This window comes from Aquarana catesbeiana, linkage group LG11 (assembly GCF_042186555.1).
Source record: "Aquarana catesbeiana isolate 2022-GZ linkage group LG11, ASM4218655v1, whole genome shotgun sequence".
Classification (NCBI taxonomy): domain Eukaryota; kingdom Metazoa; phylum Chordata; class Amphibia; order Anura; family Ranidae; genus Aquarana; species Aquarana catesbeiana.
In genome coordinates this window covers 102824653-102852199 of record NC_133334.1, presented here as the reverse complement: position 1 = coordinate 102852199, position 27547 = coordinate 102824653, and positions in this window count along the sequence as shown.

Below are 27547 nucleotides of genomic sequence, written 5' to 3'. Positions count from 1 at the left end.
CCATTTGCTTAGTATTTTACCTTGTATTTATTGTTTTCTATTTTCTTGGAAAGATTTCTTTCACTTCCTGTGCCATGGCAGTGGTCATCAGAACAGGAAGTGTGAGTAACACAAACCAGAGAACCAGAGAATCTAACCATTTCACACATTATCCTAAGCTAAGAAAAAATACTTGGCTAGAGCTAGGTTTTAAAGGAAAAACTAAACACCAATTACCTTTTAGAAATGAAAACTGATCGGCACTTGATAAAAATAGAATGTGATCTTGGACATTTTGGAACAAGCAATTTATATTTAATATATCATTAGCATATTACTCAAGTATATTAACAAAGGAACTTATAAGCCTCATGCAGTCATCCAGATTTGTAGAGTAATCCAGCCAAAGAAATAACTGAAGAAGAGTAATGAGGCATGAAAAGGTATCAAGATGAAAGATAACACGAAAAAAGCCAGCACACAGCAACACGTCCTTAAATATATTTATTACAATGTGAACAAACAGCTCTAGATGATCGTAATGATGTAGTTCTGCCTAAAGAGGTGTCTTAGTTATAGCTATGACTAGTTGCTGTGTGTTGGCTTTCTTTGTTTCACCATATGGTTTATGGGTTGACAAGAGCCTATGCTGAGCACCATTTTTTCAAGCGTTCCAATTGGAAATGAATGGTGGAGCAGTTTCATTTTACCTACTATTTCAGAATGAAATAATTCTTTGTTCAGGATTAAAGGAACTTGCATCTGTTCATTCACAGTTATGAAACATGATGGAATATATGAGATCCAGACAATGAGATTATTATGTGCGTCATTATCATTTGTATCTATAACATGACTGTTGTGAACTTTATGCATTAAAGCTGAACAACTAAATAATACAAAGATGAAATACATATATGGGGGTTGCTTTGCCTACCAAAGGATTTGTAATTCTGTCCATCCAGTATTGAAATTTACACAGCTTTGCTCACAGCACATTCAAGGTTAGCAAGGCAGATTTTCCTCTGCTGCAGTTACATAACACTTGCAAGTATTGCCCCCCCCTCAACCTGTAACTGATTGGTGAAAGAACATTATTGAACTTACTGCATATTTTTACTCTCTACCTATCAGCTTGTTAGAACATAGGCATTGATTGACTCCTTGTGGCTTCTCCTTTTCTCAGCCTAAGCTCTGCTGTACAGGGGACTGCGACAAAAGAGCTTCACTCATATGTCATCAGTGCAAGCATGCATGTTTATGCCATGATCACAATAACTGCTGCATAAAATAATTGGAAGGGTGTCTAATCTTCTGATCCCCTCATCTCATTTCTTCTATATAGCTAAACTAAACCACAGATTATTAAAAAAAAAATCCATCAGCATAACAAAACAATTAGAAACTGAATTTGGGGGGCGTGGCCTGGACGGGAATCGAGATGGCTGCCTGAACTGTTAGCTCCCGCACAAAGAGGACGACAAACGCCTAATTTGGGTCTCTAGAGGCACATACCCACGATGGGAAAGCCTAACAGGAGCACCTCGTTACCCCGCACGCAAAAGGAGCCGGTACGCAGATCAGCGGTAATATCCCGGAGATCTTCCGGACCCGACAAGCTGAGCAACTCGAGGCATCGCAGACCTCGCAGGCCTCACAGACCACACAGGCCTCATCCCCGGACTCAATTAGGAGCAGCGCGGAACCGCCTATGGACGACGACGGATCCAGTGCTCCTCTCCCAAGCCTCCTTGACCTCCAAAAGGACCTCCAGAGGGTCGCCCTGGACATCAAACACACCATGATGTCGGCGATTTCAGATCTAAAGGCAGACATCCACTCGATAAACCACCGAATCTCGGACGTAGAGGAAAACGCTCGAACACAAGCTACAGCAATTAGGCAAGTACAAAAGACTTACGATATGCACCTGCCACATTTGTTTGAGTTCCATAGGCAAGTAGAGGATTTAGACAACAGGGGCCGCAGACATGACGTGAGGGTGAGGGGGGTCCCGGAGGGAGTTGACCAGGCCACACTGCAGCACACAATATGCTCCATCTTTAATGATTTGCTAGGCCGACCTGCAGACTCCCTCATAGAGATGGAACGCATACACCGTGCATTAAGGCCCCCTCCCCGAGATTCTGAACCACCCAGGGACATTGTGTGTTGCATTGTCAACTTTCCCCTTAAAGAGGAGATTCTCAAGAAAGCAAGAGACAGAGGCCGCATACTGTTTAATGGCACAGAGGTGAAACTGTTTCAGGACTTATCCCAAATCACATTACAGAACAGACGCACCCTGCGCCCCCTGCTGGAAGTCTTGCGTACACATAACATCCAATATAGATGGAAGTTTCCGTTCTGTCTCTCAGCATCCACCAGGGGTCGCACAGCTCTTCTTAGAACCCCGGAAGATTTACCCACTTTCTGCGAACAACTGGACATACCCCTGATGGACCTTCCTGAGTGGTACTCTTTCTACTTCCCTACGGAACCATGGAAACCAGTCTCACACAACTCCTCTCCCAAAGTTCAATGACAACGATCCAGACATTGCAGATTAGACCCCACATCACTCGGAGAGCGCACTTCTCGCCGAGACTTGCCTGCTCGCAGCCCAGGACCGGCAGATACTCCTTGTTGGAATTACCCGATGGCATAACTTAACCCTGGAACTTCTCATACTGCCTTCACGCAGCAAACACTAACTTTTACTCCCTTCTAGCTTACCGCATCTCCCTCTCCCCCCGAACTTTTTTTTTTGTTTTCTTTTTCTCTTTTTTTTTTTTCTTTTTTAGTGGGTGGAGAAACAACAGACCTCAAAAGATCGCACACTTCACAAGAATCCCTACTGGAGGTTCCATTTCCAGAAATTTCAACACCCCACAGGGACTTTGTGAGTAAAGATCTAACGTTAGATAGTTGGACTGTTAACTCATCCACTCCCGCCTCAGGCAAGGTTGCCACTTACACACCTATTTGTTAAAGAATCACACCTACCTGAACAAGACAATCTCTCTCACCAAGAGCATAATGCTAGAATTCTTGTCTCTCCTGAACCACTTTAGCTGCTATTTATACTCTACAGGTAAACTAGGGGAGTCTGGATTGTTCGAAGTCTAGCTATAAGTCAATCTGGTAATTATACACACAAACCAGCACTGGGGGTTATTGTGCTCCCATGCTCCCCCCTCGTGCGGGGGGGGGGGGATGGGAGCGCTGTGGACCCCTTTTCTCTACGTACCATCTAAATTTGCAGATACCCCTACCCTCTAACAATATCTCACACACCGCTCATAGCCTATAAACCATTGACAAGATTCCCACAACACCACTTCTACCCACAAAAAGGATGTGGAACCAGAAACGCCACACCTCATCAGCAGTAAAAAACCTTCTAACACTAACCAATCCTCCAGCGCCTTAACACTCACACTTACTTATTGAGCCATGAATGATGGTCCAGACTCCCATGCTAGCCAGCCCGACCTTAGTGTGAAGTGGCAGGAAAGTAAGATAAAGTAAGATAGAGAGTTATGCTCCTAAAAGTTTCATTGTCTTTATTAATAACAACATGTTCAATGTTATATGACTGAAATAGGTTGATGCTTAAGTCTTCTTTTAACCGTTACTTGTTAAATATTTCAATGTTCATGGTATTACCTCGCCAAAAGGTGTTCAAGTGTTATGTCATTAACATTAGAAACGATGTATGGCTCATCACAAATTGTTCATGCACGTGTCTGAAATAGCACTATTATGACCCCACACATCTCGCATTTAGCTCTCCCAAAATGCAGATTTTGGCACGCCTCTTCGTACCCTTAGATGCCAATATATATCTTAATTCGTCCTCCGCAGTGCTACAGCACTCTTTCCCACCCCAGTTCGCAAACCCCAAACAGCTGTCCATACTAATCCTGGCATTTTTCTGTAGGTGGATAGGCACGCCTACGACCACCTCCGGTAACCATTTACATACGTACCCAGCTGAATCTCTGAGGTACTCTCCCCAATCCCCACTAAGCTAATCTTACCCCCCCTCCCCCCCCTTTAAATCTTCCCACCCCCCTTGTCTTACACCCTCTTTATTCTATCTAACTTCTCTTACCCTTTTCACATCTCTTCTATATTGAATCCCTCTCGCAGGTGGGAGCCGCTCCTCTCTCCTCCTCCCCAGCTTCCACATACCCACGAAATCATCTTGTAAAACACATAAAGGACACAGAACTAACTAAATACATGTAACATTCCCCGCAACCCTAGAAATACACACAATGCCAAAAGAAACAACCACTACTCAACAACTCTCACTAAAATGCCTGTCACTTAATGTAAAAGGCCTAAATATCCCAAAAAAGAGGTCGCAAGTCCTTTCAGCATTAACTAAACACAAAGCCCACTTCCTCTTGCTACAGGAAACACATTTTTGCACAAAGAATACCCCCAAATTAACAAATCACATCTATAAACATACACTCCACTCCACGAACCCAACCTCTAAAACAAAAGGAGTCTCCATACTTATCTCCAAACACGCTGACTTTCAACTAGCGGACTCCCTGGTTGATCATGAAGGTAGATACATTTTTGTTAAAGGCACATACGCATCTAAACCAATCACGATAGCAAATGTGTACTGCCCGAACGAACACCAAGTAACCTTCTTTAGGCAAATCTGTGATCTTCTCTCTACCTTCCAAGAGGGCATAGTAATACTTGGCGGAGACTTTAATGTCCCACTAAACCCGACATTGGACTCCTCTACAGGGACCTCTACACTCCCCTATCGCGCACTACGGCAAATTAAACTCCAACTACAATGTTTGACTCTCCACGACACATGGCGTACCATGTTCCCGACGGACAAAGACTACACATTCTTTCCCCACATCAAAAGTACTCGAGAATTGATTATATAATTCTATCCCAGACAGACCTATCATTTATTTCGCAAGCCACAATAGAACCTATGTTTTTATCAGAGCACCACCCCATCACGATAACTTTTTTTTTAACAGTAAAGGTTTTTTATGTAACAAATCAGCATTACAAAATCATCAGTGTACGACAATTAGTATTCAGTTATTATATCATTATGGTAAAGCATCCCTTTAAGGAAACAGTGCAGGATCTCACAAATGCATATTTACTAGCTTCCTGTATATCTTGTAACATATAGAGAGAATGGAACAACAATATTGCGCATTTTACATATAACCCATTCTATCCTATTTCCAACTTACATCCAAGTATTGGGCAGCCTTATTAGTAATTCCCCTTTAGTTTTCATCTGCTTATTCCCCATCTCCCTCCCCCAATGAGATCGTAGGATATTCCTATCTGGAGCCAGCTCCGAGTATCAGCAGGTAGCGTGTTCACTACCCCCCAAGATCCGGTGCATGTGTGAAGAGTTCCTCCGATTAAATATAATCGTCATCCGGCACGACCCGACGACCCCCCGTGTCCGAGGGAGGGGCAAGCCCCAAGCCAAGACCGGGGAATCCGTCACTCGGTCCCCAGCTCCCGGTCCCTCAACCACGCGTAGCCATCCAGGCCGACCAGACCTTATTAAATTTAGCAGGACACTGTCTACTTTCATATGTAAGTTTGTACAGTGGCAGCACTGAGTCTACTGCCTTCTTCCAGGACCCGAGGGTGGGGGGCTCAGCTGACTTCCAATGTAGCATTATCTCCCTCCTTGCATAGAACAGCATAAGTGTTATAGAAAGTTTAGTGTATCTGTCCTCTTCAACATCACCCAAGTAGCTCAACAGAAGCAGCATGGGATCAGGTGATAACTCAGTTCCACATATGTCATTTAACACCCCTGTAACCCCTTCCCAGTATGGTCCGAGCTTCGGGCACGCCCACACCATGTGCCAAAATGTCCCCTCTCCGCTCCTGCACCGAGGGCATGATGGATCGACATGGGGATAAATTTTTGCCATCCTATGCGGAGTGAAGTAGGCCCTATGAAGAAACTTCAACTGCATGAACCTGTCCTTAGCTGCCATCACAGTTGGGATGTAGGTCGAGACACAATCCTCCCATTCCTCCTCCCCCAGTGCTTGAATATCCTCCTTCCATTTGTCAAAAGTACGGGTGGGCTTAAAGTCATATGCTACCGTCAGGTACATGTACAATGTGGATAGGGGCTTCCCCATTGCACTTGAGGTCAAAAGTCGCTCAACTGAGTCCGGTTCCAGAGTCAGATTATCCGGGAATTGCGCCCTCATCGCGTGTCTCAATTGCCAGTATCTGAACTCAAAAGTTCGTGGGAGAGAGCACTGTCGTTTAAGGTCGTTGAAGGACGTTAGCCTACCATTGGTTATAACATGTTTTAGAGTGGTTATTCCCCGTGTAGCCCACTGGGAGGGATCTGGAATATCATAGAGATGGGATAGGGTAGGATTACCCCAAAGCGGAGTATGAGGAGATATGCGATTTGGCTCAGCATATATTGCCCTGGCCTCCCTCCACACTCTAATGGTAGTTTTCATTGGGGTCGTCAGAGGGTAGGGTGCCTTGGGACCCCTGTACACTAGGTTTGACAGGGCCGCGTAGGAGCCCAAGATGGCAGCCTCGAGTCTAACTGCAGGATTTTGTCTGGGCTGAGAGAACCACCAGCGCACCGTAACCAGTACAGCGGCCCAATAGTATATCAAAAAATTTGGCAGGGCAAGTCCCCCTCCTGATAGAGGAAGGTAAAGTACCCTCTTTGCCACTCTGGGGGGTCTCCCAGCCCAGATGAAAGCGGTCAAAATCCCCTCTAGACGTCTAAAAAAGGACTTGGAAATGTGGGATGGTGTGTTACGGAAAAAATACAGAAATTTCGGGAGAAATACCATTTTAAGCAAATTAATTCTGCCTACGGGGGTGAGTGGTAAGGAACGCCAGGCCGTGCATTTTACTGTGAGTTGGGAGATGAGGGGCTGCAGATTTTTTTCCAAAAACTCGTGGGTAGTGTTTCTGATTTTTACACCCAGATACGTGAACTCGTCCACCCACTGAAGTGGGGTGGCAGTGTCCACCCTGGGAAGCATGGGATGAAGCGGAAACAAGACTGACTTGTCCCAATTTATGCGGACACCTGAAAATCGGGCGAAGTTTTCAAATAGGTTTAAAGCTTCCTGCAAAGATTGATTGGGATCAGCAAGATAAAGTAATGTGTCGTCCGCGTACAGGGACACTTTTTCTTCAATTGTGCCTACCGTTATTCCCTTCACCCTCGCCTCCGCCCTCAAAGCGATGGCAAGGGGTTCTATCGCCAAGGCGAAAAGCCCCGGCGACAAAGGGCAACCCTGACGTGTGCCCCTACCCAGGGGGAAAGAATCAGAGAGGGTTCCGTTAGTGCGAATCCTAGCTGTGGGGTTGGCGTAGAGCATCCGTAACCATTTTAGGAAATTCGTCCCGAATCCAAATCTCAAGAGGACCTCCCATAAAAAGACCCATTCTACGGAGTCAAAGGCCTTCTCGGCGTCAAGAGTGACCACCACTCCCGCTGACTCCGCCTGCGCCCTATCCATATGGGTAAAAAGCCTCCTGATGTTGATGTCCGTTCCCCTCCCCGGCATGAACCCCGTTTGGTCCGGATGTATTAGGGCTGTTATTACTGTGTTAAGTCTCATGGCCAACACCTTGGCCAGGAGCTTAGCATCAACGTTTATTAGGGAGATGGGGCAATAAGATGAGCATAGAGACGAATCTTTCCCTGGCTTGGGGATTACAACAATCACCGCCTCACTTAATGAGTTTGGAAGTGTCTCCAGTCGTTGCGCCTCCTTTAGCATAGCCTGTAATTTCCCTGTCAGCTCCTCAGCATACTGTTTATAGAACTCGACGGGTATCCCGTCCGGACCCGGAGATTTGCCCGACTGGAGTGACTTAAGAGCTTTAAGTAATTCGTCTGTGGTGATGGGGGCCTCAAGGTTGTCACGATATTTTACCGTCAGGACCGGGAAGTCAATGGGCTCCAAGTAATCGGTCAATTCGTCCCTAGTGTATGTGACCCTAGTGCCATAGAGCTTCCTATAAAAGGAGGCAAAGCTATCGTTTATCTCGTCTGAGTCGTATGAGAGACGTCCGTCAGGTCCTTGAATGTGTGGTATGCACATCCCCCCCTGTTGTTCCCTAGACAACCAGGCTAATAACTTCCCTGACCTCTCCCCCTGTTCGAATATGCGTTGTGTCTGGGCGAGAAGGCTTTTTCGAGTGAGGGAAGTGCGAATCCGGACAACCTCCCCGGTCAGAAGTTGAAGCGTGTCATAGTCACCAGGGTCCTTCGTCCTAAGGAACTGTGCCTCTTGCAGGTCTGCCTTCCTCTCTGCATCAGCTAAGTCCGCTCGCCTCTCCCTACGAACCCTGGCTATAATAGTCTGGTATCTCCCTCTGGTGTATGCTTTGAAGGCATCCCAAACCGTCATTGCACTGGCCGAGCCAGGATTGGTATCCCAGTACTCCCTCATAGCCCCTCTGAAGTGTCCATCCACCGTCTCATCCGACACCCAGAATCTGGACAGTCTCCACAGGGATAATCCTGGAGTGTGAGATAGTTCCAGTGTCAGGAGGAGTGGTGCATGGTCGGACACGCCCCTGGGAAGGATTATGATGTCATCACGATAACTTTAACATTTCCAGAATACAACACCAGAACTAAGACTTGGAGGTTGAACCCTTCCCTCCTTAAAGATCCTGACGTATTAAGACAAATAAACACCCGACTTAAATTGTGCTTTCAAGAAAATTCTTCCCCAGCCATAACTCCTACCACACTTTGGGAAGCTCACAAATGAGTTATTAGGGGGAAACTCATAGCCCTAGCAACGAGCGCAAAAAAAAGACATCAGACCCAGATTGCATCACTCATCAAAACCATCAATAGGCTTGAAACGACACACAAGCAATCTACCTCTCAATCCACACTACAGGACCTCCTACATGCACGATCCACCTTAATGGAGGAATTAGGAAAACGCACAAGACGACAATACGTTCTCAGATAGAAAGTGTTCTATGAACATGGTAACAAGAGTGGCACACATAAAGGCACACTTCTCTCTAAAAATGAAGACATAGCTGCCCACTTCGAAAAATTCTATTCTAAACTTCACAATCTGCCACGCCACAACATAGGATTGCCTAATACATCAGACCGCCAATCCCAAATACACGACTTCCTAGCTCAATATTGCCCTAAACCAATCACTTCACAACAAGCTGAAGCCTTAGAATGCCCATTGACCACTGAGGAGCTGAGTCTAGCTATAAAGCAAATGAAAGTGGGCAAGAACCCAGGCCCGGATGGACTACCACTAATCTATTACAAAAGTTTCTCAGAAACACTATCACCTCAAATGCTCACAGCCTTCAACTCCCTATCAAACCCACTCACCCCATTGGGAAACATGCTAGAGGCTCACATAGCAGTTATGACAAAAGCAGACAAAGATCCTTCCCATGCGTCCAACTATAGGCCCATCTCACTACTTAATGTAGATATTAAATTATATGCAAAGATGATAGCAAACAGACTATTACCCCTAATCCCTGGTCTTGTTTCAGCTGACCAAGTGGGCTTTATCCCGGGTAGGGAGGCCAGGGATAATACCATACGCACCTTGAACATTCACCATTGGCTCACTTCCTCAGACCCTAAGGGATTCCTGTTATCACTCTACGCAGAAAAGGCGTTTGACAGGGTGGCCTGGGATTATATGCGGGAAGTGTTAAAAGGCATTGGTTTACTACCACGCATGCGTGCACACATCAACTCCCTTTATGACAATCCCTCAGCAAGGGTTAAAGTAAACGGCCTCCTGTCAAACGCCTTCCCAATAAGTAATGGAACCCGCCAAGGATGCCCATTGTCCCCGCTAATTTTCGTCCTGACCCTAGAACCCCTTCTAAATAGACTACGCGCCAATACAGATATTCAAGGAATAACTATCAACTGGAAGGAATTTAAGGTAGCTTCTTTCGCAGACGATATTCTTCTGACACTCCAATCACCTCGTATATCCCTGCCCAACTTGTTGAAGGACATTAACCATTTTGGTGTGTTATCAAATCTCAAAATCAATTACCCCAAATCCCATGCCTTGAATATCTCTCTTCCCCCACAAGATGCTACCCATTGCCAAGATTCCTTTCCTTTTCAATAGAGGGGTGACGCCATTACCTATCTAGGCATTCAAATTACTAGACGACTCGCAGACCTTTATGACCATAACTTCTTATACACCTTATAAAAAATCCAGACAGATTTAAAAAACTGGGCCACCCTCAATGTCTCATGGTTTGGGCGTTCGGCCTTGACAAAAATGATTATCCTTCCCCGCCTTCTTTACCTAATGCAGATCATCCCAATCCACTTGCCCCCTTCCTTTTTTCTATCATATAAAAAAACTTGTACAACCTTCATATGGAAAAACAATCCCCCACGAATTAAATATACACGATTGGGGGGCGTGGCCAGGACCGGCATGTGAGAAGAAGTGTTTCTCACAGCTCCACTCCAGCATATTGAACCGATCCTTTCCCAGCAGCGATCCGGTGCCAAAAAACGGCGTTCCAGCTGGCTACCGACCCGCTTACCCTCCCGGATCATCCACCGGCCCTTTGCACAAGGGGGAAAACGAAAAAAAAAGGAGGAAATTATGACCTTTGAAATCCAAAATGGCGCAGTCGTGGCCCTGGCACAGCGCACACCAAGGGGAAGTGAAAAACATAAAGAGGCGGCTTATAAGAAGGCACAGAAACTACAGGGTAAGGAATCCCCGAGGGACATGGTGTATTATACCCAAAAGCTAGGGGGGCACCGGGCACAAGACACAGACAGTGAAGATACTGAACAGCCGACCTTAGCAGATATACTTAAGGCTGTGCATGTTTGCACAGCTTCTGTGAACACTCTTAAAGAGCAATTTGGAGGGCTGAGAGAGGGTGTATCCCTGCTGAGACAGGACCTGCAGAAGATTAGAGAGCGTACAACTGCAGTGGAAAGCAGAGTGAGTGACATTGAAGACAAGCTCCCGCCAGTGGCTTGAGAGGCACATGCGGCCTATCAACTTGCTAAAGATACCAATAACAGAGCGGATGATATGGAAAATCGCATAAGACACAACAACATACGCATTGTGGGACTGCCAGAGAAAATGGAGGGAAAGGATGCCACTGCGTTTGTAGAGACCTGGCTGGTGGAGACATTTGGAAGACAATCCTTTTCCCCATTCTTTACAGTGGAGAGGGAACACCGCACACCAGGCCGCCCGCCACAACTGGGAGCCCCCCCAGGCCCATCCTTGCCCGGCTTATGCATTACAGAGACAGAGAAGCGGTTCTGAGGAATGCACGGGAGAAGGCTAATGTCCAGGTGAATGGGGTCAGAGTATCGTTCTACCCCGACTTTTCCGCAGAGGTACAAAAACGCAGGGCCAAGTTCTCAGAAACGGCGCCTAAGGGCTCTGCAGCTTCCATATGCCATGCTGTACCCGGCTAAGCTGAGAGTCACAGCTGACAGACAGGCCCATTTCTTTGAATCAGCCCAAGACGCAGCCATGTGGCTAGATCGTAACGAACAGGCCTTACGACACCGAGACAGAGAATATGGAGACAGACCCGCCTGACATGCATAGTCTTGATAACTTCTGGAGTCCCACGATACGGCATTACAGTGGACTTGTTTGTTGCTCACTTATTCCCCTTCGGATGGTGCTGATATTCCCCTCTGGATCCTACAGTTTTTTATTACCCACACTTTTTTACTTTGGGGAATGTTTTTGCTTTATGCTGCTGGGAACCTTGATATTGCTACGTGAACAGTGAGCTATCTTGTGAAGTAGGCAAGAGAAAATGCGCTCTTTCCACGTGAGAGATAAAGCAAGCAAGCCATGTTGGCTTTGGTTTCAATTTCATTTCTATGGGCGTGTCCCGTTGGCTGCCTGGTTTTTTGTTTACTCCTTATATTTCTTTTGTTTTTACCAAGGAATACACTACCGAAGAACTCTTTATTGGACATGCTGCATTATACCAATTCTTATTACCGATGTCATTGACTTGAGAATCAAGTTGGAACTCCCTGACCGGAAGCGGTATGTGCTGTCAAGGACCCCATCACATCCCTGGGAAGAGGATCCCCCACTTACACTTTGCCTTGCAGACTCAGACAGGTTCAGGAGCTTTCTAGAAATGAGCCTTGTATTGCATTGCTCCTTAAAGTCATGCACCGTTTTGCCCAATGGTTGAACTGCCAATAATCTCTTGGAATGTTAGAGACTTAAGCGTATGATGATATTTGCTTGTTTGAAAAAGTATCATCCTATGATTTTGTGTATGCAAGAGACCCATCTAACGGCCGAAACTAAATGTTGTCTTAGGTATGCCTGGGTGGGGAAAGCATATCACTCCACCCACACCTCCTATTCAAGGGGTGTGAGTGTAATGATCCATGGTTCTGTAGATTTTCAATAAATTGATGTATGCATAGATAATGAAGGAAGATACGTTTTCTTGCATTGTAGAGTTGGAAAGTTGAACTGTATACTGTAAATGGTGATTGCGCTGTGATAAGAGGGGAAGGAAGGAGGAGGAAGGGGAAGGGGCTAGCTCAAATGTATAGAGAGGTGAATGAAAAATGAAAAAATTATACAAAATATAAAGGTATAATGAGCATGAGGGCTAGTATCATACTAGCACATAAAAAATATAATGTAAATACTGAAACAGAAGAGAAGAAAAAGCTCAGTGCAAAAGGGCTAGTGCCATACTAGTACATATGTGGTAACTCAGCAAATACTTATCAAAAGAAAAATCTCAGTGCAAAAGGGCTAGTATCATACTGGCACATATGTAGTAACTCAGCAAATACTTAATGATGACTCCAAGTGAATAAAAAAATGGTGAACAGTCCCACCGCCTTGTAGTACAAAGTGTTCAAACACTAAATCCGAATAAACTGAAGAAACAAAATAGCCTAAAACGTATAAAAAGCTATGAAATGAGTGACAAATACAGTGTGGGTACAAAAAAAAAAAAAAAATTGAACAAAATAAAATATATAAATCAAACAAAGTCTATGTGCATGAGGGCTAGTATCATACTAGCACATAAAAAATATTGTAAATACTGACACAAAAGAAAAGAAAAAATCTCAGTGCAAAAGGGCTAGTATCATACTAGCACATATGTGGTAACTCAGCAAATACTTATTGATGACTCCAAGAAAAATAAATAAATGGTGAACAGTCCCACCACCTTGTAGTACAAAGTGCTCAAACAATGAGTCATCGGTTCCAAAAAGGCAAGTCCACAAGCCACAGGAAAGGGAAACAAAGTCTTCAGTGGGGACACCTCTGTGCTCGCAAGCAGCTCACCTTACTGCTGCAAGACAACAGCTTGTAATCCAGTAACAAATCACCAGCAAGCAAGGGTCGCATCCAGTAGTTCAGGCAATTCGGGTGGTGGGTGTGCAGGATGGTATATAAAAAACATAAGCAGACAGTATATAGTATAACTCCGTGGCAGCCAAAGTGGAAAAAGGGACAGGACACGGAAGGGGTTTGCACTCACTTTTGTAAAATGAGTGTGGGCGTCAATCCAACGAACGCCGAGTTCGTATACCTCAAAAAGGGGGTCTTCAAACCGTCCCCATTTCCTCAATGCTTGTCACAATGGGATGAATATATGTGGAGTGTTGGAAGAGAGTGCACATAGCGTGATCCCGTATATAAATCAGTTTGTTAGGTTAAAAACAACATGGTACACTTACATTTAACAGAAGGCTATAGTAAAAAACATCCACGAGCGCCGAGCTCGTATCCTATCATCAGTCTGTGACAGTTCCCATGCTCCAAACCAAAGGTGCTATGATACTAGCCCTTTTGCACTGAAATTTTTTTCTTTTCTTTTTGTGTCAGTATTTACAATATTTTTTATGTGCTAGTATGATACTAGCCCTCATGCACATGGACTTTGTTTGATTTATATATTTTATTTTGTTCAATTTTTTTTTTTTTTTTTGTACCCACACTGTATTTGTCACTCATTTCATAGCTTTTTATACGTTTTAGGCTATTTTGTTTCTTCAGTTTATTCGGATTTAGTGCTCATTAGACTACACTTTATTACATTTCATCACACTTTTATATTTTGTATAATTTTTCCATTTTGCCTTTTGGAACTGATGACTCATTGTTTGAGCACTTTGTACTACAAGGCAGTGGGACTGTTCACCATTTATTTATTTACTTGGAGTCACCATTAAGTATTTGCTGAGTTACTACATATGTGCCAGTATGATACTAGCCCTTTTGCACTGAGATTTTTCTTTTGATATGTATTTGCTGAATTTATAAAATATGTGGCGCTACTCTATCGATCAGTACCAATCCTAACCGTAATCATCTAAGACAAAGAATAAAGTTGACAAAGTTGACTCCAAAATACTGATTAATACCCAGAAAAAGTTATAGTGAACTTAGGACTACTACACCGGAGTCCATCAATGAAAACATCAGTTCCAAAATATAAGAATAAGTGGGTAGATATCAACCATTAAAGTGCCCAGTGCAAAAATAAAATAAATAATGTATAAACCACCCCACCTAAAAGGGAAGTGATAATAATCAATGAAACTGTGAATTAGAAGTGATGACTTCCCAAACTAGCTGAAAACCAAATAATCCCTGTTGCTGAGTAAAATGCCAAACAGCTCTTAAAAGTGTATCACATAAAATAGCAGCTGTAAATCAAATGGTCCCTAGTGCTAATAACAAAAAAATATTTTTTTTAAAAGTGAATCACATAAAAATATGTACAGCAAACTGTCATAATGTGCAAAAAATAATATTGCGTGCAGAGATTCCCTGTCAATATCAATCCAAAATATCAGAATCAAAAATTCAAACAGTGATAATAGTGCAGTCATGCCATTATAAACGCACTAATGCGCTATAAATAAATAACTAATAAATATAGGGACAGACAATCCTACAGCAAAGATGCCGTCCGAAAAGTGACAATAGTGTAATTCAGTCCATAAATAAAAAAGTACAAATGTGATGAAGGGTGTCCACAAGGAACGATCTTTAAATAAGGTGGCAAGTGTGCAGTGACTGGTGCTCTTCTTTTATAAACGTTCTAGTGCACACACCAAGTGTTTCCTCCAGCCTCTCACCTCCAGCAGTGGCCCCCAGTGGGCCAAGTAGAGCAGGTAAATATTCTTGGAGAGGATGGGTTTCCTGGAGCGATGTCAGTAGATCTGTCTCTCTGAATCTCCTCCCGCCGCTCCCAGTAATCCCAGCAATAGTTAGGAACAAAGGAGAGGTCTCATGGTGTAGTAATTACAAACTAGTTTTATTGACAAACGTAATAACTTACATTTAAAATCACAGCGATCAATGGATGTAGTGAGCTTCCGGGTTCGGCCGTCCCCGAGAAGCGTCGGCACCTGACTCCTCCTACCCTGACGCGTTGCGTCACACCACGTGACTTTATCGATCCCTTTGATAAAGTCACGTGGTGTGACGCAACGCGTCAGGGTAGGAGGAGTCAGGTGCCGACGCTTCTCAGTGACGGCCGAACCCGGAAGCTCACTACATCCATTGATCGCTGTGATTTTAAATGTAAGTTATTACGTTTGTCAATAAAACTAGTTTGTAATTACTACACCATGAGACCTCTCCTTTGTTCCTAACTATTGCTGGGATTACTGGGAGCAGCGGGAGGAGATTCAGAGAGACAGATCTACTGACATCGCTCCAGGAAACCCATCCTCTCCAAGAATATTTACCTGCTCTACTTGGCCCACTGGGGGCCACTGCTGGAGGTGAGAGGCTGGAGGAAACACTTGGTGTGTGCACTAGAACGTTTATAAAAGAAGAGCACCAGTCACTGCACACTTGCCACCTTATTTAAAGATCGTTCCTTGTGGACACCCTTCATCACATTTGTACTTTTTTATTTATGGACTGAATTACACTATTGTCACTTTTTGGACGGCATCTTTGCTGTAGGATTGTCTGTCCCTATATTTATTAGTTATTTATTTATAGCGCATTAGTGCGTTTATAATGGCATGACTGCACTATTATCACTGTTTGAATTTTTGATTCTGATATTTTGGATTGATATTGACAGGGAATCTCTGCACGCAATATTATTTTTTGCACATTATGACAGTTTGCTGTACATATTTTTATGTGATTCACTTTTAAAAAAAATATTTTTTTGTTATTAGCACTAGGGACCATTTGATTTACAGCTGCTATTTTATGTGATACACTTTTAAGAGCTGTTTGGCATTTTACTCAGCAACAGGGATTATTTGGTTTTCAGCTAGTTTGGGAAGTCATCACTTCTAATTCACAGTTTCATTGATTATTATCACTTCCCTTTTAGGTGGGGTGGTTTATACATTATTTATTTTATTTTTGCACTGGGCACTTTAATGGTTGATATCTACCCACTTATTCTTATATTTTGGAACTGATGTTTTCATTGATGGACTCCGGTGTAGTAGTCCTAAGTTCACTATAACTTTTTCTGGGTATTAATCAGTATTTTGGAGTCAACTTTGTCAACTTTATTCTTTGTCTTAGATGATTACGGTTAGGATTGGTACTGATCGATAGAGTAGCGCCACATATTTTATAAATATCTATTGTTTTCCTGGGGGAACTGAGTGGACCCATCTATGTTGGCAACTCTCTACCGGGTACCTTACTGATAGTTTCAGATTGTTGTTTACATTGTGGTTTTTGCGCATTAGTCCCCATACATTTATTTGCTGAATTACCACATATGTGCTAGTATGGCACTAGCCCTTTTGCACTGAGATTTTTCTTCTCTTCTGTTTCAGTATTTACATTATATTTTTTATGTGCTAGTATGATACTAGCCCTCATGCTCATTATACCTTTATATTTTGTATATTTTTTTCATTTTTCATTCACCTCTCTATACATTTGAGCTAGCCCCTTCCCCTTCCTCCTCCTTCCTTCCCCTCTTATCACAGCGCAATCACCATTTACTTTATTCATACCACTTTTGTCTGTGGATCAGCCATCTAGGTGTTGCAGCAGTGCCCCTTAGCATAGGTATTTCTGACAGCGCAGGAGTTTCTTCATTATTTATCCATCTGAACTGTATACTGGCTTATGTGTATGTCCCCCCGCCTTTTACGGCGGCGGTACTCCGGTTACTGATGACTTACTTAGAGAGTCGTCCGGATCTGCTGTTGCTGATAGTGGGGGACTTTAATTGCTAGTTGAGTCCTTCCGCGGATAGGCACCCCAGCTCCGGGGTCTCTGTCACGCTGAGGGACTCTCCATTGCTTAGATTGCTTAATGAGGTTGGCTGGGTAGATATATGGAGACAAAGGAACCCGGGCGTAAAACAATTCTCATGCTTCTCCAAGACTCATGGAACATTGTCCAGGATCGATTTGGCTGTGGGCAACCTGGCCATGCTCCCATCCGTCTCGGAAGTGCTGTATAAGCCACGTAGTGTTTCAGATCACTCACATTTAGTGATTAGCTTGATCATATCCCCAAAATCCGGGCTACCTAGAGCCCCATGGAAATGTAATGCCTTCTGGCTAAAATTATTTTTATCCCACAGTGAGATGGAGCGGAGCATGGGAGAGTTTCTGAACTCCCGGGAATTCCTGCAGTCCCCGATGGAACAATGGGATGCTTTTAAGGCCTATTTGAGAGGCTTGCTTATTTCAGAGATAGGCAAGGTTAAAAAGAATTCATCAGAACATGAGGAACTTGAGAGGCAGGTAGTGGCTTTGGAGGAGACTTATGTACGAACCCCGACTGACTCCGCTAGGGAGGCATGGCAGTCAGCTCAATCTGCTTATGAGCGGCTGCTATCCTCTACGGCAGAGAAAAAGCTATTCTTCTCCAGGTTGGCATTTTACGAGGAGGGAGAAAGTACTGGGCGCCTTCTGGCCAAGATAGCTAACTCTCAACAGCGCTCCCCTGTAATAGGAGCCATTAAAACATCAGAGGGTAGGTTGGTAAGCTCCCCTGACCTCATTTTGATGGAACTGGCCAGGTTCTATGAGACTCTCTATCTCCCAATGGGGCTATATACCCAGGAGGAACTGACAGATTATTTGCAGGACATTGACTTCCCACAACTCACAAAGGGCCAAAAAGAGGATCTAGATGCTCCCCTCACCTTGGATGAATTACAAACGGCACTAGCGGCATTCCCCAACTGTAAGGCCCCTGGGGCAGATGGGATACCCATAGAATTCTGCAAGCAATATGCTGACATACTTTTACCCAAGTTACTTATGGTGTTTGACGCTGCCAGGGAACAAGGAGGTTTACCCCCCTCTATGAACACAGCCAACATAGTACTCATACTGAAGCCCGGAAAGGACCCGACTGATCCTGGTTCATATAGGCCCATATCTCTCTTGCAGAGTGATATTAAGCTTTTAGCTAAGGTCCTTGCGATGAGGTTTAATGGGGCAATTACGGCCATCATTCACCCTGATCAGGCGGGGTTTATGCCCAATAAGTCAACGGCAGTAAACTTATGACGGCTTTACCTGAATATGCAATCCGCGGCGGATAATGTAGGACAGAGGGCTCTGCTCTCACTGGACGCTATGAAGGCCTTCGATAGCGTGGAGTGGGTGTACTTATGGGGAGTTCTTAAACACTTCGGATTTGGAGATGTTTTTATCTCGTGGGTGCGTCTACTGTATCACAATCCGCAGGCAGCTATCAGGGCATCTGGGGCTATGTCGCACACTTTCAATTTGGGAAGAGGCACGAGGCAGGGGTGTCCTTTATCACCCCTGCTTTTCGCACTAGCCATAGAACCCCTGGCCATTAAAGTAAAAGCCAACCCTAATATTGTCGGATTTCAATACGGAGACAAGCAGGAGAAATTGATGCTATATGCTGACGATACCATGATCCTGCTTGGAGACATATATAAATCTCTCACAGAAGCTATGTCCACCATAGTGGAGTTTGGAAGATACTCGGGACTCCAGATTAATTGGACCAAATCCTCCCTGATGCTTATTGATAAAGGGGGTACTCCTCCTGATAACAGTGCAGTGCCTATAGTCACCTCGTTCAGATACTTAGGTATTCAGGTGATGCCTAGAATCAGAGACTACGGTAGATTAAATATATCCCCGTTGCTACAAACATTTAGAGAACGGATTAGAACATGGAATTCATTCTGTCTGTCGGTAACAGGCAGGGTGAATTTGATTAAAATGATTCTAATGCCCCAACTGTTATATGTACTTCATAATACACCCATGGTAGTGACTCTAAAAATGATTAGAATTATTAATTCCCTTTTTAGACTACTTATATGGAGGGGGCGCTCTCCACGGATTAAACTTGAACATCTCCAGCGTCCTAAGGATGAGGGAGGGCTCGCCCTTCCCAACCCCTGGCTCTAATATATAGCTGCGCAGCTGCAGTAACTGATAGGTATAGTGCACGTTGGCGCAGAGAAAGAGAGACCTATACGCAGTTCCTCAGAGCTAGTAATGTTGCACACAGTTAAAAAAGACTCGGTTCCGACAGCCCTGGAGGCGTTGGATTTTGGTAAATCAAATAGGAAATACCCGACCTATGACTTAATCCAAAAAATATGGTCCAAAACTAAATATATGCAGGGTGTGACGGGATTCACGGAGTACAGTCCAATATGGTTTAATGAAACGTACCCAGAATTAGCTAAGATACAGCATGCAGCGATGTGGAGGATATATAGGGTGATATATATCAGACAGATTTTCCAAAACGGGAAACTGCATACATTTGAGAACCTCCAGAGGCTATATGAGTTACCACAATCCATGCGGTTTTACTACATGCAATTAAAACATGCAATGGCGGCACAGAGTAAGTCCTCGGATTGGGTCGCTTCACCAACACCCGTGTTTAATATGATTGCAGGGGCTAACAATACTAAGGGTTTTATATCACAGTGTTACAGTATGTTGCTACAAAACTTTCTAAATAAACATCCTCTAGGGATGCTGGTCAAATGGGAGAGGGATGTTGGCCCGATGGATGGGGATCAGTGGGAAGAGGTGTTGCAGGCTGTGCCCACATGCTCCCTAAACGTTACGCAAAGATTGACACAACTGTATATCATATTACGAGTATATTATACCCCTCACCAATTCTATGCTATGGGTCTTCGACCTACCCCACTTTGTACCAGATGCAAAAGGGAACATGGTGACCTGATTCACCTGCTGTGGAGGTGCCCGAAGCTTCACCCCTACTGGAGTGGGGTGGTGGACACTGTTAATAGGGTATTTCAAGTTACGTTACCTACAGACCCCAAGCACTGTCTGCTCAATGTGTTAGATGAGCTGGGGTGGGATGAAAATACTAAAGGGGCTGTTACTAAAGCTATTTTCGTGGCACGAAACGAATTATGACGCATTGGATTTCAGAAGAGCCTCCTGCTCTTAAAGAGTGGATTAATGCTATGGGGGAAATGCTACGAAAAGATAAAGTGATTTACCAACATAGAGGCTGCCCACAGAAGTTCGAGAAACTTTGGGGACCTTGGCTCAATGTTCCTGGGCTCGCCCCGATGGATTTGGTTGTGGGCAGATTGCTAGGTCTGGGGGTATGAAGTACTAAATGTCAAGCAGATTGAACCTCCTCTGTCTGGTATAGTCCCTTGATTGGTTTACTTATTCCCTTTGTTTATGTCGATGCTAGGGCTTACAAATACAAATGGATTATAATATCTCAGGGAAATAGACAGTCTGACAATGTCTGGTTAAGTCGGTGTTTCAGGAAATGTTGGTTAAATAATGCAGTCTGCAGTGTATACATATGTGATATATCTCATGGTAGAATGTATTATTGATTACAATTGTGAAATCGGTATGTGTATGTTTATACATGTTTTTTCTCAATAAACTTTTTCTTTGGATATAAAAAAAAATATACACGATTGACATGCGACAAGACCAAGGGTGGGATTGCCCTCCCAGACCTTCATAAGTACTATCTGGCCTGCCATCTATCTAGAGTAGTAGACTGGAGAACCAATAAAATAGGGAAGCCCTGGGTCATATTAGAAAGCTCCTTTATACATAAGCCACTACACAACCTCTCCTGGCTCCCACCAAAACACTGGCCACAACTCATTAAGACACATCCACTTATCTACCCTTCATTACTTGCTTTTACTCTGGCTGTAACTTCCTTTCATATATCCTCACAACCAGGGCCTTTGCCTTCCCTCAGGGGGAACCCAGATTTACCCCCGGGGGAGTCAGATGCATTTTTAAAACAAGAATGGCCACACGACGATATCCAAACACGCCACTTTTTCCACGAAGCCCGGTTACGATCCTATGAAAATCTAAGATCCACATCCCACACAAAGGATTTTCCTTTTTGGTCATTTAGACAGTTGAGACACTTTTTCACCTACTCAGACTCCAATGATCTATGGTCAAGACAACTTACACAATTTGCTCTCAGAACACACCACAAAGACACCTAATATCTATCATTTACTCTCTTCTTCAAGAAAAACCTCATTCCTCACAGACAGAAACCCTACGATTATCCTGGGGTAAAGTCCTGCGCATAGCCTTCACCGATGATGACTGGGAAACCATTCATGTACATGCACACAAAGGTTCATTAAACGTAGCTATACAAGAAAATGGCTACAAGATACTCACAAAATGGTACAGAACACATTCGCTTACACAAATTCTCACCCTCAATCCCAAACACCTGCTGGAGGTGTAATAAAGAGGAAAGCTCCATGATCCACATCAGGTGGGAGTGCCTAGTGCTTCAAACTTTCTGGAAAGAGGTACATGACATAATACAGCGGGTCACTACCTACACTCTGGATTTTAATCCAGCGCAATATCTCCTCCATCATACAACCTTGCCTAAACGATCCTACCATAAATCACTGGCCATGCACATGGTAAATGCGGCCAGATTATGCATACCTGTACACTGGCGTTCAACCAACCCCCCGACTATCAGGGAATGGCTGACGAGGATTGCTAAGATAGAGGAGATGGAAGAACTGATCTACAGCTCACAAGATCGCTTACAAAAATTCACCGCTGTCTGGGCATGTTGGACACATTTTAAAAGTACTGATTGTTACAAGTCTTACTTCCCGATGTGATACTTTCCCCTCCCGAGTGAACTACTCGGTCACTCTTTCTGACTGGGGCTGGCTGGCCTGGGGAGAGGAGCGGCCCTCTACCTTCTCTATCCCAGCGCACCCTACCTCCCTTTTTTTTTCCTCTTCTCTCACCCCTCTCTCACCCCTCCTTCCCCGCTGTTTCTTTTTCTTTTTTGTAAGCGATCTTGTATATAAATAACTCATCAGAGACGTGTCATTCTTATATAGTTTCATACAAGTCTAATACTCCTTTTTACTTCGTGACTGGACCTGGTGATAGTGGGCCACACGGAGGAACTTTAATCATAACACTACTTGTATTCAGCAAGATATCTTGTAGTAAAATGTTCAGATGGATCTTCTTTACCCGCCTTATACAGTGACTACCTTTTTTTGGTTGCACTTCACCTATCCTACCATACAGTAGGTGACCGCGATATTGTGTCAATCTCACCGCATTTCTCGGCGAGATTTGACACCTGCGAGCCCCATCGCAGGAACCAGCGCCGAGATGGCTCACTCATCGGGAAAGGAAAACTTTGTTTTCCTTCCGCGATGAGTGACAGGCAGTGCTGACAGCTGTCTGGTATGAATCCTGAGGCGGGAACACCGCGCCAAATTTTAAATGAAAAAACCGGCGTGGGTTCCCCCCCCAGGATCATACCAGGCCCTTAGGTCTGGCATGGATTGTAAGGGGAACCCCCTATGCCGAAAAATTGTCGTGGGGGTCCCCCCCAATCCATACCAGACCCTTATCCGAGCACGCAGCCCGGCCGGCCAGGAAAGGGGGTGGGGACGAGCGAGCGCCCCCCCTCCTGAGCCGTACCAGGCCACATGCCCTCAACATGGGGGGTGGGTGCCTTGGGGGAGGGGGGCGCCCTGCGGGGCCCCCCCCACCCCAAAGCACCTTGTCCCCATGTTGATGAGGACAAGGGCCTCTTCCCGACAACCTTGGCCGTTGGTTGTCGGGGTCTGCGGGCGGGGGGCTTATCGGAATCCGGCAGCCCCCTTTAATAAGGGGGCCCCCAGAAGAAGATTCTGGAGCTGACTAATAAATTACTCTTAAAACCTGTGTACTGTGTGTTTTTTTTATATTGACACTTTTCCCTAGGTGAATGGGTAGGGGTACCATGTACCCCAAACTCATTCACACAGGGTGGGGGGCCGGGATCTGGGGGCCCCCTTATTAAAGGGGGCTCCCGGATTCCGATAAGCCCCCCGCCCGCAGACCCCGACAACCAACGGCCAGGGTTGTCGGGAAGAGGCCCTTGTCCTCATCAACATGGGGACAAGGTGCTTTGGGGTGGGGGGGGCCCCGCAGGGCGCCCCCCTCCCCCAAGGCACCCACCCCCCCATGTTGAGGGCATGCGGCCTGGTACGGCTCAGGGGGGGCGCTCGCTCGTCCCCACCCCCTTTCCTGGCCGGCCGGGCTGCGTGCTCGCATAAGGGTCTGGTATGGATTGGGGGGGACCCCCACGCCAATTTTTCGGCGTAGGGGGTTCCCCTTACAATCCATGCCAGACCTAAGGGCCTGGTATGCCCCTGGGGGGGGAACCCACGCCAGTTTTTTCATTTAAAATTTGCCGCAGTGTTCCCACCTCAGGATTCATACCAGACAGCTGTCAGCACTGCCTGTCACTCATCGCGGAAGGAAAACAAAGTTTTCCTTTCCCGATGAGTGAGCCAGCGCGACATGCACAGTACCCTGTCGCCGAGAACCAGCGTGATGGTATCGCGCTGGAAACACAATCTCGCGGTCAGGTACTGTATAACTTCATTTCCCATGATCCAAACTGTAATAACATTTTCTGTAGAACATGAAAGAAAAAGGAGATGACCAAGGACCCAACCTTCTTGGCTAGAGGTGAAAATTCTCACCCTCAATCCCAAACACCTGCTGGAGGTGTAATAAAGAGGAAAGCTCCATGATCCACATCAGGTGGGAGTGCCTAGTGCTTCAAACTTTCTGGAAAGAGGTACATGACATAATACAGCGGGTCACTACCTACACTCTGGATTTTAATCCAGCGCAATATCTCCTCCATCATACAACCTTGCCTAAACGATCCTACCATAAATCACTGGCCATGCACATGGTAAATGCGGCCAGATTATGCATACCTGTACACTGGCGTTCAACCAACCCCCCGACTATCAGGGAATGGCTGACGAGGATTGCTAAGATAGAGGAGATGGAAGAACTGATCTACAGCTCACAAGATCGCTTACAAAAATTCACCGCTGTCTGGGCATGTTGGACACATTTTAAAAGTACTGATTGTTACAAGTCTTACTTCCCGATGTGATACTTTCCCCTCCCGAGTGAACTACCCGGTCACTCTTTCTGACTGGGGCTGGCTGGCCTGGGGAGAGGAGCGGCCCTCTACCTTCTCTATCCCAGCGCACCCTACCTCCCTTTTTTTTTCCTCTTCTCTCACCCCTCCTTCCCCGCTGTTTCTTTTTATACTCACCCCCCTTCCTTCTGTATCCCTCTAATATCCCCACTACATCTAGGATCCTTCTCTCATCTATTCATACCTATCCATACCCCCCTATAATATCTTACCGAGACAATCAGCGTAATACATATAAATAACTCATCAGAGACGTGTCATTCTTATATAGTTTCATACAAGTCTAATACTCCTTTTTACTTCGTGACTGGACCTGGTGATAGTGGGCCACACGGAGGAACTTTAATCATAACACTACTTGTATTCAGCAAGATGTCTTGTAGTAAAATGTTCAGACGGATCTTCTTTACCCGCCTTATACAGTGACTACCTTTTTTTGGTTGCACTTCACCTATCCTACCATACAGTAGGTGACCGCGATATTGTGTCAATCTCACCGCATTTCTCGGCGAGATTTGACACCTGCGAGCCCCATCGCAGGAACCAGCGCCAAGATGGCTCACTCATCGGGAAAGGAAAACTTTGTTTTCCTTCCGCGATGAGTGACAGGCAGTGCTGACAGCTGTCTGGTATGAATCCTGAGGCGGGAACACCGCGCCAAATTTTAAATGAAAAAACCGGCGTGGGTTCCCCCCCCAGGATCATACCAGGCCCTTAGGTCTGGCATGGATTGTAAGGGGAACCCCCTATGCCGAAAAATTGTCGTGGGGGTCCCCCCCAATCCATACCAGACCCTTATCCGAGCACGCAGCCCGGCCGGCCAGGAAAGGGGGTGGGGACGAGCGAGCGCCCCCCTCTCCTGAGCCGTACCAGGCCACATGCCCTCAACATGGGGGGTGGGTGCCTTGGGGGAGGGGGGCGCCCTGCGGGGCCCCCCCCACCCCAAAGCACCTTGTCCCCATGTTGATGAGGACAAGGGCCTCTTCCCGACAACCTTGGCCGTTGGTTGTCGGGGTCTGCGGGCGGGGGGCTTATCGGAATCCGGCAGCCCCCTTTAATAAGGGGGCCCCCAGATCCCGGCCCCCCACCCTGTGTGAATGAGTTTGGGGTACATGGTACCCCTACCCATTCACCTAGGGAAAAGTGTCAATATAAAAAAAACACAGTACACAGGTTTTAAGAGCAATTTATTAGTCAGCTCCGGGATCTTCTTCCAACTTCGGGGGTCTCCTTCTGACTTCTCCCGGTGTTTGGCCTCTTCTCCCGGTGTTCGGCCTCTTCTCCCGGGCCCCGCCGCTATCTTCTTCCAGCTCTATTGCCAGCGAGGGGCCCGGTCTGCTGCCGCTGTCTTGTAGCCGCTGTCTCGCCGCCGCTGTCTCGCCGCTTCTTCTCTTCTTCTCTTCTTCCCCGATGTTGACACGATGCTCTCTCCGGCTTGAATGCTGTGTGCGAGCTGCGGAGCCATTTATATAGGCGGTGACCCCACCCCCTTACGACGTCATGGTCCCAGCATGAGCAGGGACTCTGGGGCCACGCCCCCTTATGACGCCAGAGTCCCTGCGCATGCTGGGACCATGACGTCGTAAGGGGGTGGGGTCACCGCTTATATAAATGGCTCCGCAGCTCGCACACAGCATTCCAGCCGGAGAGAGCGTCGTGTCAACATCGGGGAAGAAGTGGCGAGACAGCGGTGGCAAGACAGCGGCGGCAAGACAGCGGCGACAAGACAGCGGCGACAAGACAGCGGCAGTAGAACGGGCCCCTCGCTGGCAATAGAGCTGGAAGAAGATAGCGGCGGGGCCCGGGAGAAGAGGCCGAACACCGGGAGAAGAGGCCGAACACCGGGAGAAGTTGGAAGGAGACCCCCTGAAGTTGGAAGAAGATTCTGGAGCTGACTAATAAATTACTCTTAAAACCTGTGTACTGTGTGTTTTTTTTATATTGACACTTTTCCCTAGGTGAATGGGTAGGGGTACCATGTACCCCAAACTCATTCACACAGGGTGGGGGGCCGGGATCTGGGGGCCCCCTTATTAAAGGGGGCTCCCGGATTCCGATAAGCCCCCCGCCCGCAGACCCCGACAACCAACGGTCAGGGTTGTTGGGAAGAGGCCCTTGTCCTCATCAACATGGGGACAAGGTGCTTTGGGGTGGGGGGGGCCCCGCAGGGCGCCCCCCTCCCCCAAGGCACCCACCCCCCCATGTTGAGGGCATGCGGCCTGGTACGGCTCAGGGGGGGCGCTCGCTCGTCCCCACCCCCTTTCCTGGCCGGCCGGGCTGCGTGCTCGCATAAGGGTCTGGTATGGATTGGGGGGGACCCCCACGCCAATTTTTCGGCGTAGGGGGTTCCCCTTACAATCCATGCCAGACCTAAGGGCCTGGTATGCCCCTGGGGGGGGAACCCACGCCAGTTTTTTCATTTAAAATTTGCCGCAGTGTTCCCACCTCAGGATTCATACCAGACAGCTGTCAGCACTGCCTGTCACTCATCGCGGAAGGAAAACAAAGTTTTCCTTTCCCGATGAGTGAGCCAGCGCGACATGCACAGTACCCTGTCGCCGAGAACCAGCGTGATGGTATCGCGCTGGAAACACAATCTCGCGGTCAGGTACTGTATAACTTCATTTCCCATGATCCAAACTGTAATAACATTTTCTGTAGAACATGAAAGAAAAAGGAGATGACCAAGGACCCAACCTTCTTGGCTAGAGGTGAATATGAGTTTTACTAGGGCTTGCCTGCTGCCCACTCAAATTTAAACACCTGTATGTTTCATCAACCCCAGTGATGAACGGAAAAATTATCACCGGACATGGGGTGATTGTCCTCTGAACTTAATCAAACATTACAAAAAAGAAACAGAAAAAAGATTCTGCAAAGCAGTTCTTCAACGAGGACCCACTAACGTTATTTGATTATAAATCTTTATTAGTTATCAAAAGTAGAACAAATTAGAAAAAGCAAATTGTATTACAGATAACTCCTCCACACCAGATTACAGCTACCAAAAACATATAATTAAAATAAGACTGACG